This window comes from Vanacampus margaritifer, chromosome 2, assembly GCF_051991255.1.
Source record: "Vanacampus margaritifer isolate UIUO_Vmar chromosome 2, RoL_Vmar_1.0, whole genome shotgun sequence".
Classification (NCBI taxonomy): domain Eukaryota; kingdom Metazoa; phylum Chordata; class Actinopteri; order Syngnathiformes; family Syngnathidae; genus Vanacampus; species Vanacampus margaritifer.
In genome coordinates this window covers 55,040,870-55,054,650 of record NC_135433.1, presented here as the reverse complement: position 1 = coordinate 55,054,650, position 13,781 = coordinate 55,040,870, and the positions used below count along the sequence as shown (strand labels likewise).

Here is a 13,781-nt window from a genome sequence, read left to right as displayed (position 1 = left end):
GCCCCCCAATCCCCCCAACCCCTTTCCTCCGGTGACGCGCTCGTAGCTGAGGCTGCTGTCTTCGCCTTCACTCTGCCCGGCTGGCTGCTCGCTACACACCGCCTCTGACACAAGAGACAAGAGCCAGCGAGGATACACAGCGCTTGCAAATCTCTGGAGCGGATCTGCGCTCGTTCTACGCAGACTGAGGATTTTGGGAGAGGGGACAAGTTGAAAGCAGCACGAGGCTGCGACGACCTGCCGTCCAGTTAAACAAGGTAACCGTACAAGCCCACATATGCTTTTGAACGCTAGGTTATTAATATCACGCACTGATGTATGAGAAGGTTAATAAAGCTCTAGCCTCATCCTGCAGCATCAGCTCAGTTGGTTTATTTGTAAAATTCTATCTTTTGTGTGTGTGTGTGTGCCTTAATGAATGTTCAAGTTGGCAATTATCCTTGTTTTTGGGCATTGCTTGCTTAAGTTGCATTAAATGTGGAGTTTATCTGTGTTGCTATGCTTTTGTGACCAGTCTCTCTCTCTGTATCTTGCTCTCTGGCTCACTCTCACTTTAGCTGTTGTCTTACTTCAGTAATCATCCTATCAATTTTCTTTAATGGTCATCTTCAGGAGTAGCGGGTGAGCTGGACCCCCCTAGACTGGTCGCCAGCCAATCGTAAGCCATAGACAAACGCATCCCGACTCACATTCGCACCTAAGAACAATTTAGTCTTCAATGAACCAACATGCCGCCAACATGCATGTTTTTAGAATGTGGAAGGAAGCGTCTAGCTTACCCAGAGTAACGCCATAATTCCAAAATGTCACCTTTGCTGTTGTCTGAAGTTCAGCTAGCCTTTCACCACCTAGATACCACACTGCCATTTTCCATCTATTAGTATTTAGGTGTGCATTGTTCATGTGCAGGTGCAGAAGAATCTGATTTCCAACTGATATTAAGTATGGCATTTATCTCTGTCGGGAGAGGAAGCGTTCATATTGGGACAAATGTAATTGTTACACAAGTGGTATTTAACATTCTCTCTCTCTCTCTCTCTCTCTCTCTCTCTCTCTCTCTCTCTCTCTCTCTCTCTCTCTCTCTCTCTCTCACACACACACACACACACACACACACACACACACACAGTAACACACAGGCGCGTATGCACACACACGATCATAATATGTCCTCATGTCTGCTGATTTTGCCACAGTCTTTGGCTGTGAGAAGAATGAGCATACCAGCCACATGCAGAGCCACTTAACACTGTTTTAGAAGGAAAATTGTTGGAATATTGTACTTGCAATATATGCAATATATGTATATGTTGTGTTGTTAAGTGTTTTGCAGTGTGTAGGCTAAACTAGGGCTGAATGATTTTGAAAAACACATATATATATATATATTTGCGTTTTTTTTGTTTGTTTTTACCCCTCAATATAAGTTAGGCTTTGTCTAAAATAATTGCAAATGAACCATAAATTACCATGAAAGACTGTTTATTTATCTACTCGGATTAGAGTTGTTAAATGATAAATTTGACTTGCAGTCTTTTGAGCGTTTACTACAACAACCCCCCCCCCCCCCAAAAAAAAAAAATTCTACCAAACAAGTGTAGGATAAACATGTTGTGTGTTCTATTTAAAATATGGATTTTTATGAACAAAAACACTTCATCACAATTCTGATGAATTTCATTGATCTAATCCAGTGTGTAAAAGTGTCCCATGCACCAGCTCAGAATCCTTCCCCTGCCAGGGATGCTGTTGGGACCCCACCAACAGTCAGTTTCTGTAGTCAGGGACTAGAATGCCAAGATCCTGTCCTTCATCCACCATCCAGGTCACATTGCAGTCGCTCCCACAGGAAGTGAGCCAGTGGGAAGGGGGACCCGCATTACTTCATTGGCTGTGCCTGGCCAGCCCCAATGGGTGCAGGCTAGAGGTGGGAATCTTTGAATGTCTCACGATTTGATTCAATTCCGATTTCTGGGTGTGCGATACGATTCAGAATTGATTTTCGATTAAGAAAGATTTTTGATTCAAAATGATTTCATTGACAATGATTTTTGCTTCAATTTATAGATGTTCAAGGAATCGTAATGATCTACTCCAGTCTGACTTGCTAATGCTAATTAGTGCTCTACTTGCGGCACTTTTGTCACTCAAAAGAACGGCTCCACGCTGCAAAAAAACTACTTTTATTGTAATAACTTGATCATGACTTTTTCCTTCTACTTTCTAATGTGGCTACAACTTAACAGTGTATCAGACCGCGTGGAACCACACTGCCCCTAAGTGGCCAAATCGGGTACAACATGAACAGTGCTCCCAATAAAGGCACACACAAACAAAGGGAAGACAGTATAAAATAATTTAAATAAAATCGATTTTGGGACATTTAAAATCGATTCTGAATCGTACTAAATGAGAATCGCGATTCTTATGAGAATAAATTTTTTGGCACACTTCTAGTGCAGGCCCACCAAACAGGAGCTTGATAAATTCATGTTTCTGGAATTTATGGACCACAATTTAATTGAATGAAATTATATTTCAGTGAATTTCAGGAAACTCCTTAATCAGACAAATGCAATACTTAAATGTCATTTGGTATTTCTGATCACATGTACAGCTGTAATACTTATTAATTGCGTGCAAAGTGTGGCATCACTATTTGTATTTTTGAGGTTAAGGACTTTATTTGACAAAAAAATCACCTTGTATTATTCAAACGGGTGTATTATCCATATACTCTAATATCTAATGTAATGTTTCAGGGGAACTGTTGCAGTGTGGAACTTGACATGGAAAATAATCTAGCTATGTCAGATTATTCTATATGGTAAATTATAATTCATTAATACAGCGCTTTTCTGTATTACAAGGCCCTCAAAGTGCTTTACATTCGACTACTCGTTGAGCAAATGGGGGTTCAGTATCTTGCTCCAGGATACTTCGACGTGGTTACAAAAGCCTGGTATCGAACCCACTGGGTTGTGAGACAACCACTCTACCAATGAGCAATGCCGTCCCGACAGACAAATGTGATTTCTACCAGTAGAGGGGTGTGTTTCTGATGCCAATGGACGGCAGTCTGTCAAAGACAATGTAAAGAGAAATTGTGTCAAAGGCTGCACCCAGATCTTAAAAATATGAGTAAACTTTGGTCAGCGCCTATCAGGAGGTTATTATTGATTTGATGAAATCACTTCTGGGTGCTGAGCATCAGTAGCCTGCTGCAGCAGCTTTCACTCAATTCCCATTTTATTTATTTGTCTTGTGCTTCTTTATGGGATTTTACCCCATTTGGCATTTTTTTTAAGTCCAATATGTATTGTCGGAGAATATCAATGCTATCTGACAACATCCCCTCCGCTTTTTTAAGCCAGGGCTGAACTCAAGTAAAATGAGTGAATGGACTGAATAGGACAGGAGATTTAAACCACGTGAAGTAACATCCCAACAGAATGGACTAACTTCAGTCTGTTAGAAAACTGCAGTTGTTGTTGTTTCTGTTTCTTTTTTTTTACATTCAACCATCGTGCAAGAGTGTACTGTATAGTGAGTAAAAGGCGTAATGGCCATAAAATCCAAAATAAGGTGACATTTGCAGAAAATAGAAAACTGAAGCACTCAAAGGCATTAAAAGGAAAAGGCCTTTATTCAAACATGGCCAAGTTTAAAAAATTGCAGACGAGTTTCAGCCTTTGAAGGCAAGCTGAAATGGACTGTCATACTGTTGAACTGCTTTTATATGGTTTTATAAGTCACATGTTCCATGTGGGCTAGGCCAGTGGTGTAGTCCACCCACTCAATTTTGCCTCTACCCACTTCTGAATTCTCCTTGATGCGCAGTTTTTGCACACCATTGACCATTCAGCCATGACCCACCCTTCGCTGCATCTAACTCGATGGCCTGCACTTGCTGCCTTATTGGTTAATTAAAGACACGAGGACTAATGCGCCAATCAGAGAATGAGTTGGGCGGGTCATGCCGAGGACTTTATTGCTAATACTTGAGGTGCCAATGTCACTCCAGTTGATTGACAGGTCGCTCCGTCACCTGTGCAATGATCATAAATGAGAGGCAGAAATAAATAAACGTCTTTCCAGTGAGTGACGGCATGTATCCAAACAACATTCTGTACATACTACGAAAACATCATTCACAGGTAAGTTTTAAAGTCGTTTCCAAATAAATCATTGTTTTAAACTACTGTCAGCAATATGACTGACTGTACTGTACAGAGGATTTTGTCGCCAATACATTGTAGTTAAACTGTGCGTTTAGGCTAGGCTTATGTTATGAAATGTAATGTTATCCTAACGTTAGCAACTTAAGTTAGCTAATTAGACCTAAACTAGCTGGATTAGGATAATGTAGGGAACATGTGTAATGTTTTCAGTAATTGCATAATTAACCCAGTTTGCAAATACTTTTATGCTAGACTGTAATGTTTGATGAATGAAACTGTAATAATTGCCCAGACCAGAGATTATCTTAGTATCTATTTTTAGGTCTAAATAACTTAAGACAAGTTATTGTATAGCCTACTGTATACAGAAACTTTAGCCTTGTTTCCACCGACTCTACTCTACTCTACTCTACTCTGAAAAAGCCCCGTCGCTACCAACAAATCTACTCGGCTCTACTCTACTCACTTTTTCTGGTACCTGCTCCTTTGCGGTTCTAAAAAAAGTAATCCAGTTCCAAAACGTGACATAATCATTTTGGAGGCCAATTATTGGTTCGAGACATGTCGTCATCAATGTGCAGCTGCGCAAACCACCACCCCGGGAAAACAGCTGCCATTAAAGATGAAGAGAGGACAACAATGGCTTCAAAACAGATTAATGCTTGGACTTTTGAGGAGGTGCAAACCTTTTTAACATGATTGAATGCAGTCTTCTCGTTGCTGCAATATTCATTTAATGTCTTCAGGCTGAAATAAACAGCCACAAACCATTGTTTGCGCGCTCCATTATTTTTGCCTGTGTATGCAGTGCACACTAGCTGCGGTCGCTTTAGCATGACATCACTGGCAAGGTGAGGAGGGTAATCTCACTCCCGGGCGGTGGCCATGGCAGTGGAGATGCACTGCTTTTTGGTGTGGAGCCAAGTAGAGCCGAGCAGTGTAGAGTAGAGTAGATACCGTCGGTGGAAACGAGACTTTAAAGTATAGTACAGTTAGTACTTAGCCCTAAATTACATGATGTAGTTTAATTTTATAGTAGATAATATATTATTCACGTTTGCCTCATAATACATACATTTTACATTACAAACTGCTCATAATTCATTCACAATAATTGTATTATTGTGCGTAATTACAAATGACGGCATATTCTTACATGCCACCGTTTTTAAATAAGGGCGTTTTTCTAGAAGCAAAAAAATAAATAAAAAAGTACCGGTACCGGTAAGTAAAATTTTGAGTATACCCACTTCTCCAGGGTCCACTACACCACTGGGCTGGGCACACAGTCAGGTAGTACTAAGCATTTAGTCAGCAATACTTTTTGCTTTACTTTAAAAGTCACTACTAAAAAAACGAAACACAATTAATATACAATTATTTACAATATATTTTTAGAAAAGAGATCTTAAAGAAAAGGAATGAAGTCTAATTCACCATTCAGACCAGAGTGGCTCTTTAAGTGTAAATCCTAAAAGCCTCCCTCTGCAAAGAGTCCTTTTAATCTATCACCTCTCCTTATAGACTCAGGTATATGTTCTTTACTATATGATAGGCTTTTTGAGTTATATTACAATGATTTGAATATTTATAATGCAGTGCCATAGGGTATAGAAAGCATTGCCAGTTTTTATGGCTTGTTTGTGCTCGGCAAGTCTGGATTGAAATTTGTGCTTAGCCAGACATCTCAAGACAGTGGCATCAGAGAGATATTTTTAGACTCAGTGTGAGTTCTATTTACAGACGTTATTATCTCTGATGTGCATCACAAATAAACTGCCACAAATCTGCTCAGACATCTGTGGAAAATGATGCTTGAATAATTTTTGTTGGTGGTGGGGGGCTGTTACACCGGCTGTCTGATTTCATTTCACGGGCTATTATTTTGAGTTGATACATACCATTTTAACACACTCTCGTGTTCCCTGGCAAAACTGTTAATTATCTGCATTGCCATAAGCAAACTAAAGTGAATACTTTGCGGTAGCAGCACAGGTTACTCCACTGTCAACTATTAAGATGTCTAATATGATGATTATTCCTCTCGACAAGGTGTCGACACTTATTTATATATATGCACCAAGTGCCATGGGGAGTGGTTGTCTGGGGTTAGGGTCTCTTATGCTTACGCCATGTGTATTTGAGCGTGTGGCACGCGCCCTCACACCAACACACAAACTCACATTCTCAAACACATGCAAAGGAAAATTTGTCAGGTGCAGAAAATACTTTCCGTATCAGTGATGTTTTAGCTCTTATTTGCTTTTTCAAAAACATTTGGATGTGGTTTCAAAAGTTGTGGACCAGTTTCTTATGCATATTTGAAAAAAAAAAAATACAATCTAGTACATTTTGGATAGGTGATGAATAGACATGGGACGAGACACAAATTTCACGATACGAGATGTCTCACGAGAAGAAAGATATGTGTGGAGTTTACTGTAGCTTCAGATGATACAACAATAGACACTGCTTACAATAATACCACATATAATTTTATGTTGTCAATATTGTATTGTAAACAACTTAGCGAAGGATGGAAAAAGTACATTTATACCCCAAGGCTAATGACTTCTCAATGAGTCAATCCGAGGCAGGTGTCAGCCCAATCAATTAAATGAGAATGATCTTTTCTTCATTTCACACTCTGTCGTGTTATAATGCACAAAGTAACTTTGTGTGTGTATGATGAAACAAACTTCATTCAGAAAAATTACTCCTTTATTGTCAATCATCTACTCAAAATATTGCTTTGATCAAGGTTGGCAGGCAGCACTGTCACCCTTTTGGGTTTACTATTGTGTTCAGGCAGTGCTCGTAAGCACAGATGTATAATGCTCATTTAATATCAGGGTCAAATCTTCAAAGTGAAGGGGATTTTATGATCCAAATTTTTGTCTCATTTAAGATGGGACCAATAATAGGGGCAACCATTAGGAAGATATTGGGATTGGATTTTTTTATCCTACTTGTCTGGTGATCAACAACAACTGCATTAAAACTATTTTTGGGCAAGCTGTTTTGCTGACTTAAGGCTTAATATAACATCCCATTATGCACTACACAGATGGAAAAAAATCTAGATTAGTTATTAGATTGTTAAGGCAATTATCTGAAATTTTTGCCCTTTTTTGATGATGTTTACCATAAATGATAATCATGTAACGCATATCAGTCCAAGAAGAATATTACAGACAGTCAATGAGTGGACAGCAATAAAACCAAATTGCTAATAAATGACTAACTGAATGTTCTTTTTTAGGTTCTAATCAGAACTTAATTGAGAAAGTTGATTTAAAATAAACTGTACTTAAACTGAACGTCCCTTTATACCAACAGGTTTTTCATTCTCATCAACCAAAATCAAACGGTTCAGGTCCCCAATCATTTTGTTGTTAACTCCAAAAGAAGCATACGTGGACAGGCTGCTAAACCGTCTGATATGGGTTATGTACATATTTTTGATAGGGTGGCTTTTGAGAGAGGAGCTCCTGTCTAGTCCATTTACAATGAAGATACATGAGTGACTGAGCAGAAAATAGATTTATCTTGGAATTCGTTTTTGGTGAGGTTTATGCCAGTTTTCAGTTTGGCATGACAACAAAATCCGACAAAGCCTGATACCGCGGGAGCACTGCCAAAAGTGGGAGGACACACTGATTTAAAGAAGAACATGTTTTTGTGTTTGCCAGTTTATATTTAGGGTAAAGTTCCAGAATGGCACAAGTGTGAGTTATAATTACTTGGCCCATTTCTACCACTACAGTGTGCCGTTAGCTCGCTAAATGGCTATATCCTAAAAAATCCAGTCATCCTGGATGCCACAATTTAAAGAAAAACTGTATTCTATGTATTTGAGGCTACAGTAATACATTGAAATTGAAAGCATTGTAGGTATAGACTGTAACTAGTTTGAACCGTGTTCTCAATTGTCTAAGGCTGAATAATGTGTGGTGCTGTGTTTATTAACTCTTTTACTGCCAAAAACGTTAAATGACGTTTAGTAAAAACCTACGGAGGAGCGCCAAAGACGTTAAAAGACGTTCACCAAGTTTTTTTTTTTTGGGGGGGGGAAACGGGTGGAGGAAAGCCTTGGCCAGCTGTGCTGAAAGTATCAAGCAGATCTATTTAGTATAATGCTATTTTTGGCCCCTAGATGGCAGCGATGACTCTCTTTGGACAAGATTGGGTAAGCGTCAGTAGAAGACGTGAGGCGGAGCTAGAGTGTTGAGGGGACAATGGCTGAGGAAGCCATAATGGCGACCGGTTGCAAGCAGCTTACGCTTGAGCATCGACCAATGCTAAAGAGCACATTGATGACGGCGATGATGATGATGGTGACTCTGAGGTTGATGCCGAAGTTGGAAGCGTTGACGCAGCGGCTATGATCACGTCATAAAGCCTCACCGGCTAGCGATGCTAACGCCGGAAAACGCGGAGCACAACCGAGCACGCTCAGGCGGACGTTCAATCGGACGACGAAGAGTGCCCCGAGTCCAATGCATATTCATCGGAGGAGTGGGTACAGTCTGATCACAGAGAAGACACTGGTTATGGACTACGATGCCACCATGAATGGAGCGGAAAAGATGGATCAACCACCCGGTATAGGAACTGAAGGACATGAGGAAGCCAGACGTAACACCACCGTAAAGTCACCGTATCATGATCCTGAGAGTAGACTTGATGGCAACATGGCCAAACACACACTGCAGTATATACTTGCTATTCTCCGGAGAAAAAAAAGCCAGCAAGAAAGTGTAGCGTCTGCACGCTAAGGGGCCATCGCAGTGAAACTCATCTGTTGTGCAAATCCTGATGCGTCGCCTTGCACGCAGGGGAGTGTTACAAAAAGAAAAACTGTATTTGAAACATCCACACAATTGTAAATAGTACCACGGTTGCACAAATTTGTAAATAGTTTGCCAAATTGTTTTGTCAAATTGTTACACTGTTGAATGTAAATAAACGTATTGTGCTATCAAAAAACACTTTTTCATTGTTGGTGGTAGTGTTTTACAGAAGTAAAGCACTGTTTAGGTGTTTGTGGCATCATTCATGGAAAAATAAGGTCTCAAATTCACTAGAGTGCATGAAATAATATCGTTTCACAAAAAGCTTGATTTCTCCGTTTTTTGGTTTCAAAAAAGAGCATTTGGGTGAAACTAATCATTTTCTATTGTTGATTACTGAAAAACGGAATAAGGTAGAAACAAACTTTTTTTTTTCTGATGAAAGATGAGAGTCCAATCTTTCATTTGGTAGTATGTGTGTTTCCATAGTCCAAACACAACATTTTCTGTGGACCTTGAAAGATCAGTCAAAATGCCTAAATCGGCTGGCACCCACGGCATCCCTTTTCTGAAAACGTCTGGCAGTCAAAGAGTTAAACAGTTAACATTGCCTGTCGTGTCAGTGTTATCTGGACCCACACACTGACACAACACCAAGCGAGGCAGCAACATATTGGATGAGCCCGCCGCTGGTCCGCGCCGTCTGGAAACCTGTTAGCCCACAAGCTAGCTGGTGGCTAGCGCCTCTAGTTGCAGTGGGCAAAAGCCCCCGCGATGACTCGGTGGGATACAGTCCAACCACTGCAGAATCTAACAGTCAGTAAATAAAAACTTTTTCTGATGCTGGCAAGTGATAGGGAGAACAGCTCTTTTCTGCTAATGTAAACATTTTATATTTTCATTTTCAGCAAAGCAACTGTGGTGTTTCTAAATTATCTAAAAAGGAATGACTTGGAGTCATTCACAAGAAGAAATCATGCTACATCAACATTCCTTTCAACTATTCCTTTACTTGGGTCATTTTAGCACACTGTGAAATTGGTGCATACCTCTCCCAGAGAATTTTTTTTTTGGGTGGGGGGGGGGGGGGGGGGTTGTGTTGTGCTGTGTTAAAAAATCTAAATTTTACACTTAATTCCCTTAAAAATTATAATACATGGACATACCTAAAAAAATTACAAAGTTACAGCAATTTTAATGTTTACAGGTTGAAATCCCAAGTTTTAAAGGGCTTAAAGTTTTGGTACTTGCATCTTTCAAATGTCCATAGCAACCAGTTTAGGAAAAATATATCGACCCCAAATTTTCAAGAACTGTTAATAGATCACTGGGAAGTCAATTCCAATAGCAGGTCTATATCAGGTATACATCATCTGAAATTTGAACCCTTTAAAAGTTTTGGAAGTTTGACCTCTCAACAGATGAAATCAGCCTTAACTTTGAAGATCACATTAAGCTTACAATTCATCTTCTGAGACATCATCAGCCAAAGTTTGTTATTTTATTGTTGCTCCTTGGGGTATTTTCTTGTTTAAATAAAGTCATATTGCCACAGTGGGAAATTTGATTGAATCATTTTGTATGAATTAAAACAAATATTTGCCATTTGATGTGTTCTGTGACAAATAAGTTTATTAATAACTTATCATTGATGTTACAGTATATCTCAAATGCTTATGTTCACATAAAGAAAATGAAAATGTTATGATGGTTCAACACAGTCCCCGTAGCAATGGCTGCCATGTCCTCAGCATCCAATCTCAGACCCCTGCCAGTCACAGGAGGAGCAGAGGCTCTTCCCCGCCCCTCCATCCGGGCCTGAGTGGACTAACCATCCAAAACATTTCATGGCCTCTGAAGAGGCAAACACCATATAGTTAAAACGGTTTCACTTGAAAAGAGAAAGACAAGCTGATGTTGCTCATTGTGTTTTTTGAAGATCATGTACAGCTGTATTTTTACACATGTACACGTTTCAACTTCAGTATGCCTATTTAATGCAAGCGTCCAACACCTGGACCAGTACGTCACACAAGTAAATGAGAAAGAGTCGTTACTGTCTGTCCAATGCGTGACATCTGGAACAGTAAGTAACAGAAGTAGAAACAAGATGGCCTGATGATAAATCAGTGCTTGACAATAAGCTTTATTAAAAATGAATTATTTAAGTTTGTTCTTAAATAGCGGAATATTGACTGCTATTAATATTGCATCTTTTTGGGGGATGAAAATTAGCAACCTTCGCATGTTTTAACATAGCTGATGTTTCAGATTTGATTCTCTCTCACACACACACACACACACACACACACACACGCACACGCGCACACACACACACGCACACACACACACACACACACACACTGTTCTTCCTCTTATCACATTTAAGGCAGTCGGTTAATCAGTGTGAACCCTCCCATTTTTGGCACATGTCCTTGTCACATCAGGCTTTGTTGTATTCTGTTTTCATGCCACACTGGAAATTGGCATAAACCTCGTCTAAAATGAATTCTCTTATGAGTCTATTTTCTGCTTGGTTGCTCATGTATCCCTATTGCAAATAGACTCAATTTAAGCACCTCTCCGACACCACATGTAAGAAATATGTCAAAGATATAGAGAGGGACTGAGTGTTCACAATAATTTGATTGCAAACCTCAACAATTTGAGTACTGTTGACAGTGCAAAAGTGCTGCAACAGCTGTATCAAACCTCCACCTAACCAAACAAATCAGAAAAAGTTACAAATTTCCTTTTCCAAAATGTAATTGATTTAGCAACTCAGTTACTGTCTTGTATAAGTAATTAGTTACTTAGCAAAGTAATTGATATTTTATTATTATGAAGCTATAGTGTAAAAGATGTTTGTAATAGCTGAATGAAGAATAAAAATGGTTTCATGCGTATGACGCCCTATAAGCTGTTTGCAGGCAAGGCTGCTTTCCCCCTTTCCACATTAGTCATAGACTCCCATATAACTTTTATTGTGAGATTTCCAGATGTATGCTATAGTGGAGATGTACTTTAATTCTTCAAATGACATTTTGAGCTCAGTTGCCATTTTTACATATTGTTGTAACTTCTCTATGAATTTAGCAAGTGTTTTTCGGCATCCTCCTTCTGAATAAATTTTTTAGAACAATTGTTGAAATTATTTGCGAACAGCTGTTTTTCCTTTCCATATCTTTTTGCCTTAAATGAGCCCTCAGAATGGCAGACAAGAAAGTGAAATGTTCATGTGATTTTGCTAATAAGAAATGTCAGTTCTGGTGGTGTCCATTGAGCTCTTGCTGGCGGAAAAGTGAGTGTGCCGCGCCACAGCTCCTGCAGCGGGTGTGGCACCTGTGCCTTGGTGGAGATTGTGGCATCAGCCACTTGCCTTTCCATTAATTTTAATTTTACATGTCCTGGTTCACCACAGAGACTCAGAATGTCTATACATTTAAAATAAATGCTAAACTAGCTAAAAAAAAATCTTTCCACAGAATCCTTGAATTCATTTTAGATCTTGCAATGGCCTTGTCTCCTTATTTTGTGTAAATGCAATTGCAAAACAAGATACCTACTGCAGCATTCGGTTAATATCAAGCAGATAATGCAGTGTGAATACCGGACAGAAGGTGAGCATCACTCTCTGGTTAGTAAGTCACACAATTGTTATTTTATCCTCTGGCTGGCCTCTGTGTGTCAGTGTGTGAGAATACAGAATAACACACTTCAATGCCGATGTGCAAATGACTGTACTGTGTGTGTTTGTGCATGAGTGATAAGCAAAGGATCCAATGGCATGGCCCCGTGGTGTATTGAGGTCAGATGAAACTGAGAGGCATCAGGGCTATGTAAATCGTATGTATGCATGCACACATGCATACACAGTGTCCCTACTTTACAAACAGTAGCTGTATTGCCAGCACCAAAAGCCTGACGATGTACAGCTGGCCAGAGTGCAAGTAACGTGCTCTTCATACAAAGTGGAACAACATTCTTACAGGAGAGAAAGATAGTAGACAGAAAGTCCTAGTGTTAGTGTTTTACTTTTTTCCATGAAGAAAAATGTCACATTTTACAGCTTATGCATGAGTAAATATAAATGTAGATAAAAAAAAAAGAGTCACTTACAGACTCTCATTGTCCATGCCTGTTGTGTGGCAAATGTTCCGTTTTCCGTATATCATTTTCTTTTATTGCCTTGCTGGCGATGCACAAGTCGTTTCCAGGCCCACCAAAGAAGGTGGTCCTGCTTTTGTTACTATGTCAAAGACAAAGACAAAGACGCTATTGTCTTGTTCGCAAGTCAGTGTACCATGAATCAACATGAGTTCTTTTTGTAGAAAAAGATTCCATGGTACTTTTCCTCAGATAACTTTCCTTGAGTTAAGCCTTATTATTATTTATTGAGTTTACACAGTGTGCAACATTTACTTTCAGAAATAATTTTTTTAAAGCATTACTAAGAGCCGCAATTTTCCATTTCAGCTATTAGTTTTTTCCATATTGATTGATACCAGAGTTAGTCGAGTACCGATAGCAAGTATCTGTCGGGGTTTGGGTTGGATTGGTTTTGTTGTTTTGTTGTCTTTTGTCTATTAGGATCAGTATTTTGTTACGTTTTCCTTGTTATGATTCCCTTTGTCCCTTTGTGTTATCCAATCAGTTCCCTCAGCCACGTGTGTCTTGTCCAGGTGTATCTCATTGTCTCATAGTGAGTGTGTATTTAAGGCCCCGTCCGCACAAAAGCTAGTTTCAATGTATCCTCACAAGTTTCCTACCGTTTAAGCTGTTCGTCCACATGACGGCAGGGTTTCGG

At 39.5% G+C, this 13,781-nt stretch overlaps 1 protein-coding gene across 2 annotated transcripts in view; it reads left to right on the top strand.

The window, feature by feature from the left end:
• Positions 1–41: 41 nt before the first annotated feature.
• The window catches only part of LOC144043711 (junction plakoglobin a-like), a 145,398-nt gene continuing 131,658 nt past the window's right edge, over positions 42–13,781 (top strand). For both annotated transcript variants that reach the window (XM_077557622.1, XM_077557621.1), the window contains exon 1: positions 42–257. The gene's annotated coding sequence lies outside the window, so the exon portion shown is untranslated. The remainder of the gene's footprint in view (positions 258–13,781) is intronic.